Here is a 9,631-nt window from a genome sequence, read left to right on the forward strand (position 1 = left end):
TGATGGGAAAACTTTGCATGGTTGCATTAAATACACATTTGTTATCTGCATGCGGCTCTGTTTGCACTGATTTTGTGTTTTGGGAAAAGCTGACTCTGCAATCTGGCTGTTGACATTCAAAAAACTGGCTCTGTCATGTTGGCAGACAGCTGTCTCCTTACACTACCGGTGTGTTTCCGTCCACCCGACGGATGCAGATCTAATCCTCGCTCTACTTTCATGTATATTCTGGCGCACTAACCTCTCAGCTCTGTCACGCAGAGGCTTGTTTGCTAAAAACAGCTGCCTGCTGCTGCTTCAAATTGAGTCGAGGTGAGACTGAATCATGCAGCAAATGAGCCAATAAACCAAAACAATGAACTATAAGAGGCAAAATGGCTCGGCTGGCCTGCTGCTTGGATTAATTCCCCTTCACATGGCACGAAGAATGTGTGAGAAATGCTCACTGCCGCTGCTGTAGAATAACAGCAGCAGTGCATCAGGCGAAGACACTTCAGGATAATAATGCGAACGAGCACAGAGGAGCGTTTGTGAAAAAACAACACCAGCTACAGCATGTAGGAGAAACAAAATGCGCAGTAATGGGAGCTGAGAGCAGAGGGGAATAAATGAATTCCTTTGTCTGGCTGCCTCCAACTTCAGCAGCGTGTACCTTCACCTTCTCTGTTTACCGAATAAATCAGATTTTGTTGCCGGCTGCTCTTCAGGCAGCTGTTACATGCGTCTGGCTTTGATGAAGTGATTAGCGCCACGCTGCTACCTCCGACTGGCTGCCATCGAGTCGAGGAGCAGCGACTATCAGTGAGCCGAGCTGCAGGACAAAGACAGACGTTGCAAATTGTAGATAATTTCACGAGTCCCGCGCTGGCGCAGGGGTGACGGGAGTCGCCCGGCGTATGCCGTTTCCTTTTTATTATCGGAAAGAGCGAGATGTTTGGAAAACAGCGAGAAAAGTTTGTGCAGGAGTCACACTTTTACATCAGGATTTAAACACTTAGAGCGAATTTAATGCACTTTAAAGGATTTGTGTTTCTGCATAGTCGCTGCAGGCGTACATTTATTCCTATTTAGGCTTTAATGATGTGATTAGCAGCGTGCTGACTGAAAGACAAAGAGACGAAGCAGGAAACGTTCTGACTGTGAGAAAGAGAGCTGGTCAAGTTTTCAGGTTTTTAATTTACTGTATGACTTTGCACTTTGGTCAGTGTCTGATTTAACTGTTAAAATCTGGGACAAGTGGAATGTATTTGGGATTGATTTGTCTTGTTAATGTCGACTACTGATGCTGCTCAGAACAACAGAGTTAACATTTGAAGTCAAAAATGCCTCGAACTTTGCAGGATTGTTCAGGAAACGTGTCTTTTAAAAGCAGTTTGGTGCCAAATTTGTTTTGATATTCAATGTTTCTTACAAAATATCTTTCATATGTTTGAGATGTATCAAACATGTCCTCATAAAACACTTGTAAATCCATTTTTGTAAATATTTTTGAACCTTTATTGTGTAGGTTTTGTGTGTGACAGCTTCAACTCTTCTTCTTTCCTGATTTTTTTTTTTTTTCTTGGCCTGTTACTGCCACCAACTGCCAACCGGTGAATTTGCATCATACTGCGCGAACATGCTTGACATTCCTTCCACAGATGGCAGGAATCTCACATGCATGTGGTTGTGAACATGTTAGTGGAGCCTATAATTAAAAAATAAAACAGAGCTAGCTTGTCAAAATATTGCTAAAGACTGTCGTAGTCGAGCAGTTGCCGGTTTTAATATGAAGTTTGTGTTTTTCCTGCAGAATTTAATACACACCAGACTTGAAAAGCCAATATTGCTGTTCCCAACACCAACAGAGTACAGGAACTCTGTCCTCATTGATGCCAGTTTGTCTTAAAAACGCATAAGTTTGGTTGGAGGTAATTAACCTCCTCAGAGTCTCCGTCATGGTCCCGTTGCTGCTAAACTCCCACAATGCTCTCTGCTGCCAACATGAACTGTAGTCTGAGTGACGCCTCCTCTGGTCTCTACAATATTAAACAGTAAGAGGCTCCACCTGGTGGAACAACCAGGTACTACAGCTGATCTACATTTTCTAACATGCGTGTAAAGAAAACAGGTAATTCCTACCATCTAACACTACGTTTAGAAGATGTTCTATCAGAGCTTTACAACAAGGTTCCTGACCACCTTCTGAACAGTAGAAACTTTTTTCTTCCCACATTGTAGTCATCAAGCCGATAGACTGGTTTGACTTTTCATAACTTCAATGAGCTTCAAGTGTGCATTATTTAGGAAAATGCTTTTGGATTGGGGCTCAGTATCAGCAGAAACAATTAATTTAAGTCAATATTCTTACATTTGTGTTCTTAGCATCCTCGTGTATCTTATTTATATTGTATATATAGTGTATAAACCCCACCTCTTTAGTTTATATGTTTTCTTGCTTTTCTCACTTTGATGCTGTGACGTTGCTAATTTCCCCTTGTGGGACTAATAAAGGATATTCTTATTATATATTAAATATTGAATGATTCAGATCAGATAGGGAGCAAACAAACAACTCAAAATGACTTCAGGCCTTTCGAGTGTGTGTTATTTAGGGAAATGGCATCGGATCAGGGCTCAGTATCGGCTAATGCTGAATATGAAATGCCAGGGATCGGAGTGAGGACCAAAAACTTGTTTGCCTGTTTGTCTAGAGATTTTTTTGCCCAGTGCACGTTTCACTGTCGCAGTACTCGCTGAAAACCCCACAAATCTCCTTCACTTTTCAACAGAGGCCAAAGTGCGTTTGAGTTACGGTCGCTGTGGAACAGAAGCTCCGCCGGAGAGACTGTAAAGGCCATAACTTCAGAGTGACGGGCCGCTGTGTTCGCCTGTAAATAAGCTGATTTGTCGAAGGCAGCGTGTGTCATTAGAGAGAGTTGGCCTGAGAAACGCTGCAGAGGGGGACTTTAAATCTACAGGAAATCTTCCTTCGCTGGCAGCACCTGCCTCTGATGGAGTAAATATTGGACAGTAAATGAATCACGGTGGAAGCGGAGCGTCGTGTTGAATCAGAGCCCTCCGAGAGCAGCCGGCGCTCTTCCAGAACAATAACAAGCGAATGTAAATCACATGCAGAGGTAAACACATGACAGGGCCGATAACGGCGAAGGAGGAAGAGGGCTGCTCGGAAATGTCATTCCGGCGAAGGCGATGGTTCAGCTCCCCTGCTTGTTTAAGTGCCATATCTGGAAAAGGAAGTGACAGCGGAGGGCCGCCCGCTGCAGCAAAGCAGCCGCTTGCTCTGCTTGAATCTGCAAACATAAAGAAATCTCTGCCGCCTGGCTCTTCCCCTGCAGCCTAATGGTGCTGCATAATGACTGCGATGTAAAGAAACTGCCGACCACCCACCACAAGTAATGAGTCAAATGTGCTATCCTCCCATCAAAGTCCATTTGTTTCAAATGAGGGAATCCATTACGGCTGCTTCTTTGCATTGCAGACGCGTCGCATGGCAAACATGACTGCATGCAGACGGTTTACTCGCTGGGTTTGTACTCGCTGGATGCTGCTTTGCTTCAGGTTTCACACTTAGCTTTAAAAAAAAAAATCCATGAAAAGTAAATATATATTTTTCTTTATTAAAGGAGACGAGGCGATAATTAACCAACTGCTGTTGGAGCTGTTGAGTTTCTTTCTGACGGCAGCAACGTGTCAAAGATGAGTCAAACTTTTCCTCTCGACGTGCTATTAATACAGAGCTGTTTATAAAAGCAGATTGTGCTGCAGGTTGCTGTGGAAACAATAAACCCCCATCACCTGTTAACGAGTTGAACGTGGATGTTGTCGACTGAATAAGTTGTAAATGTGTCCTCATCCATCCGACTGTTTATTAACAAACTGTTGGAGCTGTCGGCTCAATGAGCAAACTTAATGTTTTATCTTTAATTTGAGATGCATGATGATGTACGGCTTTAAAATCAAATGTGAACTCAAGATTTTAGTTTTAAAATACTGCAAAAATATGGGATGTTCAACATTCGTGCACTCTAACATCAACTAACGTTGAATTTGATGCAACCCTGTCTCTGAAAAGCTGTCATATAACCTAAACTAGTCTTGAAGGTTTCTTTTTGAGACGAACCAAAAGGTCAGAATGTGACGTAGAAGGAAAAAACCGTGAAGGCGAAAGGACTTTTATCGGAAAACGATGTGTCTGTTGGTCAGTTATTCTTAGACTTAAGTTTAGTCTTCACTTGTTCTTGATTGTCAGTTTTCGCTCAGTGTTTGGTTGGGTTTAGGCTCCGAAACCATTTGGTAACAGTTCGGAAAAATAATCGTTGTTAGTTTTAAAATGTTTGAAGCTTTTGACCTCACAACTTCTCTCATTGTGTTTCTGTTTTCTACCAGCTACCCTTTTGTCTCACCCCAACCGGTCCATGCAGATGTCCTCCCTCCCTGAACCTGGTTCTGCTGGAGGTTTGTTCCTCGTAAAGGGGAGTTTTTTCTGCTCAACAGGAGTCCAAGGAAATCTTGGGTTTGGTAAGTTTCTCTGTAGAAGTCTGTGGGGTCCTTTATCTTCCATATACAGGAAGGCAGATTGCAGTCAAGGTAAAGTCCAACAGTCTAAACCAGAGATGTCCAACTCCGGTCCTCGTGAGCTACTGTCCTGCAGGTCTTAGACGTTTCTGTACTGCAACACACCTGACTCAAATGAATGGATCATTGACGAACTTGTGTAGAACATGACAACAAGTTGTTGGAGATCCATTGATTTGAGTCAGGTGTGTTGCAGTACGGAAACATCTAAAACCTGCAGGACAGTGGCTCACGAGGACTGAAGTTGGAGATCCCTGATGTAAAGGACCTGAAACATAAGATAAAAATAAAACCTTATTTATCCCAAAGGAAGCTCTTGTGCCAGGTATCGCTCAGAGAAAATAGAATGCAAAAGGAGTACGATACTGAAACACAATAAGCTAAACTGAGCTAGACAGACACTATACTGCCAATTACACCGAAGTGTAAAATAGAGGGCCGGAGTTGGAGATCTCTGGTCTAAACTGTCCTTTATTCTGTCATTTAACAAGAACCAGCTCAGGCTGAACTTTCGACCACATAATTGATCCACCGGGTTGATCTCTGGATCGATGCTTCCGTTCTGTTCTTCTGACTTTATGCATCTTCTCATGTGTCTGGCTGTTTCTACAAGATGAGTTTTTCACAAATGTGTGGATGTACATCTGCTTTATGGTTTCCTAAAAGGTTCTACATATATGATTTATTCTGTACTTTTTGTTCTATTACTGTTCTGTCTGTTGGGCAGAGCTGTTAAACTTGCAACGCTGCTCAGATCAAACCTCCCTTTGGGGACAATTAGGTGTGTTTTAGTTTATCTTACTATGTGAGGAGCCTTTAGATGACACGTGATGAACTGAATTCACTTTATTGGCTGCAGACTTTTAAAACGTTTCTGAACATACTGGTGATGTGAGAAAGAAGGTCGTCTTTGTAGTGTTTTGTGTCTTTTCCTTGCCTTCATCTTCTCTCCAGCGTCACCTGTTCCTGATCCACTTATCATCCTCCATCGTATAAAATTGTCGGTTCTGTTCCACTTGTGGTCGAGTTTCAACTGATCCTCCGTCATGTTGCTTTGCTTGATTGCATTAAAAGATGAATTTCCAGGTTTCTGTAGCAACCAATGCCAGTTGAGCCATAACACAACTTTAACATGTTTCTGGAAGTCGATCTTGAAGCCGAGAGGTTGCGTTCCATCGTACCGAGCTGCAGCACCACAGGTTGTCTTTGGCTGGAAACAAACGGACGGCGCTTTGTTTTAATACCAGACAACCTCAGAATAATTACCGCCCTTTCTCTGAGGCAGAGACAGAAGAACTGTAGAATTCTCACGAGGCCACGAAGAGCTTCAGGGAGAAGGTCAAGGTGGACGGCTGTGATGGGAGCAGCCGGGGTTCACGTTCTACTTCCTGCAAGTGGTCGACTCGGCCGGGGAGTTTTCTCTGACCTGAAATAAATCACAGCACATGTTTGTACATTACCATCCGTTGCTTATCATCCAGTCCGCAAGGATCTTTGATAACAACATTATTCGCAGTATAGTTTACAAAATAAAATGGTGTAAAACAGGCACAAGAAGGAAAAAAGAAAATTATTTCCAAACAGATATTACTGACGAGTTCCTCCACATCTAAAGTACGATCGGTTGGTTGAAAAGTTGGGGAACAAACACCTCAAAACACAACTCAGAATGCAGTTTTGTTTTGTTTTGGTTTTTTTTGCACAGGAATGTAATTTTGTGGAGTTTGTGGGATCAAGAACTCAACAAGAAACTGATTCTCACAGGATTTTCTAAACCTTCATTGGAAAATCCAGAAGTTTAACTAGATTCTGCCTCAGTTCAGTTGGTTCTTCGACACCGTTAAACTGCAATCAGCCCAACAGTCGACACACGATCTGCTCTGAGAAGAAAGAAAGAAAAAAGCAGCAGGAGGGTGTTCTAAGAGCATTAAGTTCTCATGAACAGCGTCGGAGGCAACGGGCAGAGATTACCAGATGATGTTTCCGTGTTCCTGAGCTCAGCTTCGAGTTTTCACCCGACTCTATCAGAGAACCGCAGCTGTTCTGCCAAAACGTGACAAAACAAGATGCATACTGACAGCGTAGAACCGTCTCCAACACAATGACCCGGTGACAGAAACATGAAAATGAAGCATTAAAATTAGTGTCCCGGTGAAACGAGCTCGTGTGGTTCCTCCTGCAACACAGAACCAGTAGGCAGAGAACGTTCCCACAGCACCGCATCACACCAACTACAGGTTCTAGTCATTTTTAAAGAAAATGTTTAAATCAAATGTTCAAAGAATGTTTGTGTTTTTCCCCCACTGATGTTCTTTTAAACTTAATATAATTTTCTAATCTCAGCATGTGGAGGATGTTGTCAGGAACACAGATTACGGTAACAAAGGAGGAATGTTCTCAAACCAACATTCGAAAGTGTTTTCGAGATGTTACGAAGGCCTCAGATGATTTTCATTAAAGGTTCCTGTACTGTGATAGATTAAAGTGGAACGTTCTGCCTCAATAGAACAATCTTCTTTAGAACATTGTCACGAAATTCCATGATTGCAGAGGAAGAACGTTCTCAAACCAACACTCAGAAAGTGTTTTCCAGATGTTATCGAGGCCTCAGATGACAGAACGTACCTTATAAGACGTTGTTGTACTGCGATATATTAACATAGGGGAAGCATTCTGCCTGCGATGTTTTGGAGATGTTGTAGAGAGACACATTATAGAATCCTATAAAACATTCCTACAATGTTCCACAGCGTTACATGACAAAAGCAAGAACGTTTTCACCCAACATTCAGAAAATGTTTTCAGGATGTTGTCAAGGCCTCAGATGATTTTTGAAAAAAAAATGTGATTTGTTATATTAGCAAAGGTGGAACGTTCTGCCTGTGATGTTTTGGGGATGTTGTTGAGGGAACACATTATAGAATCCTATGAAACGTTCCTACAATGTTCCACAACATCACATGACAAAAGGAAGAACGTTCTCAACCAACATTCAGAAAACATTTTCCATACATTACCAAGAACTCAGATGATTAAAAAAAAAAAAAAAGTCATTTGATATATTAACAAAGGTGGAACATTCTGCCTGAAATGTTCTGAGGATGTTATGGGGACGTTATAGAAGGAACACAATACAGAATGCTCCTCCATAAAAACATTCTCACAATATTCCATAAATACAGAGGAAGAACGTTCTCAAACCAACGCTCAGAAAGTGTTTTCCAGATGTAATCGAGGCCTCGGATGACAGAACGTTCTTCATAAGACGTTCTTGTACTGTGATGTATTAACAAAGGTGGAACATTCTGCTTGCGATGTTTTGAGGATGTTGAGGGAACACATTATAGAACGTTCTTCTACAAAAAATTCTTGCAACGTTCCACAATAACAGATTAAGAATGTTCTCAAACCAACATTGAGAAAATGTTTTCCAGATGTTATCGAGACCAGATGACAGAACGTACCTTATAAGACATTCTTGTACTGTGATATAGTAGCATAGGTGGAACATTCTGCCTGCAATGCTCTGAGGATGTTTTAGGGACGCTGTTGAGCGAACCCATTATAGAACGTTCCTCCATAAAACATTCTCACAATATTCCATGATAACAGATTAAGAATGTTCTCAAACCAACATTCAAAAAATGTTTTCCAGATGTTATCAAGGCCTCAAATGACAACATTTTTTATACATAAAGTTTTATAACATTTTTGCAATGTGAAATATTAAAGGTAGAACAGTTGGTCCTTTTGTTGACGGAACACATTGTAGAACGTTCGTCTACTAAGTATTACAGCTTGTAAGTCAAATGTCAAACCCCACAGCAGTGAAGTGTGTTTCAGACAACACAATAATTTATTATAAGTCACACCAAGGCAATGGAGGAACACGATGAGGTTCCCCAATAATGAAATAAAAGAACAAAAATGTTTCTGCCCATTTAATACAACAAAGGATGTTATAAAACCAAGAGTTTGGAACAATTTTATGGCGACCATGTGAATTAAAACTTTTTTTTTTTTCCTGTGATTTTACTAAATATTTTCTTGTAATTAAACAAAACAAGTAAAATTTGTAATCATAACCGCAATTTTTTAAATTACTTAGTTTACAGAGTTATTTAAGAAAACAAGGAAAATCTATGATCTAACAGCTTGAAAATTATTTCGCAATCCTTCATATATCTATTTTTTCTTGGTAATTATGACAAACAATTATTATTTTGCTGCTTTTAAATACAGTAAAAAAAAAATAGTGGACTGTTATAGTCACATTATGTAAAAGAACGACTTCCTGTTATTAAAAATTCTGATGTTTTAAGATACTTTTATGTTATTATTTCAGATTTTAGCCTGTTTTTTTTTAACATGTAAATTGACACTTTTTTTGTCTGATTTTAGTTAAAGTTATTTCTGTGTTTACAAAAACAGGAAAGATCCCTAAAATAGCAGTAAATTGTTCAAGAAATCACAATTAAACTGCTCAAACGCTGTAAAACTACAACTTCATTTTCACCTGAAAAGGTCTTCAACGCTGATTTTTACCTGACATCATTATCACCTATTAAAATATCAGAGCTACTTAACAGAAGAATCCGTGAGAGGCTGCAGAGCATTGTGGATCCATTAGACCAGTTATGAGGATATTAGAAGCAACGTAAACCTTGAGTGAAATGTCAGATCCTACCGTCGAGTCTCTCGCTGTTGTTTAAAGGTCACGTCTTTACATCTTTATGAGTGAATGGACTGAAAACCGTCTTTAGGCTGTCACCTCCCCGTCAGCTTCATCGCTCAGATGCTCTTTAAGAAGCTTTTCTTTACCTGCAGCGATGTGCGGAACTGACTTTATCTAAAGAAAAGGTCGCCTCAAGGTTTTATCCGCTTTACACCAAATTACATGGCCTTTCTTATTGGTGATCCATTTATTTTAATGGTAAATAAATGTATTTGCACTGAGGGAAGTCTGGAAGCTTATTTCGTCTTTTATTTCTGACATTAAAGAAACTGAAGATATGATGCAGTCATGAACAAAACTGTGAATCCACTTGTAAAG

Source organism: Stegastes partitus, unplaced genomic scaffold (assembly GCF_000690725.1).
Source record: "Stegastes partitus isolate 25-593 unplaced genomic scaffold, Stegastes_partitus-1.0.2 Scaffold336, whole genome shotgun sequence".
NCBI lineage: Eukaryota > Metazoa > Chordata > Actinopteri > Pomacentridae > Stegastes > Stegastes partitus.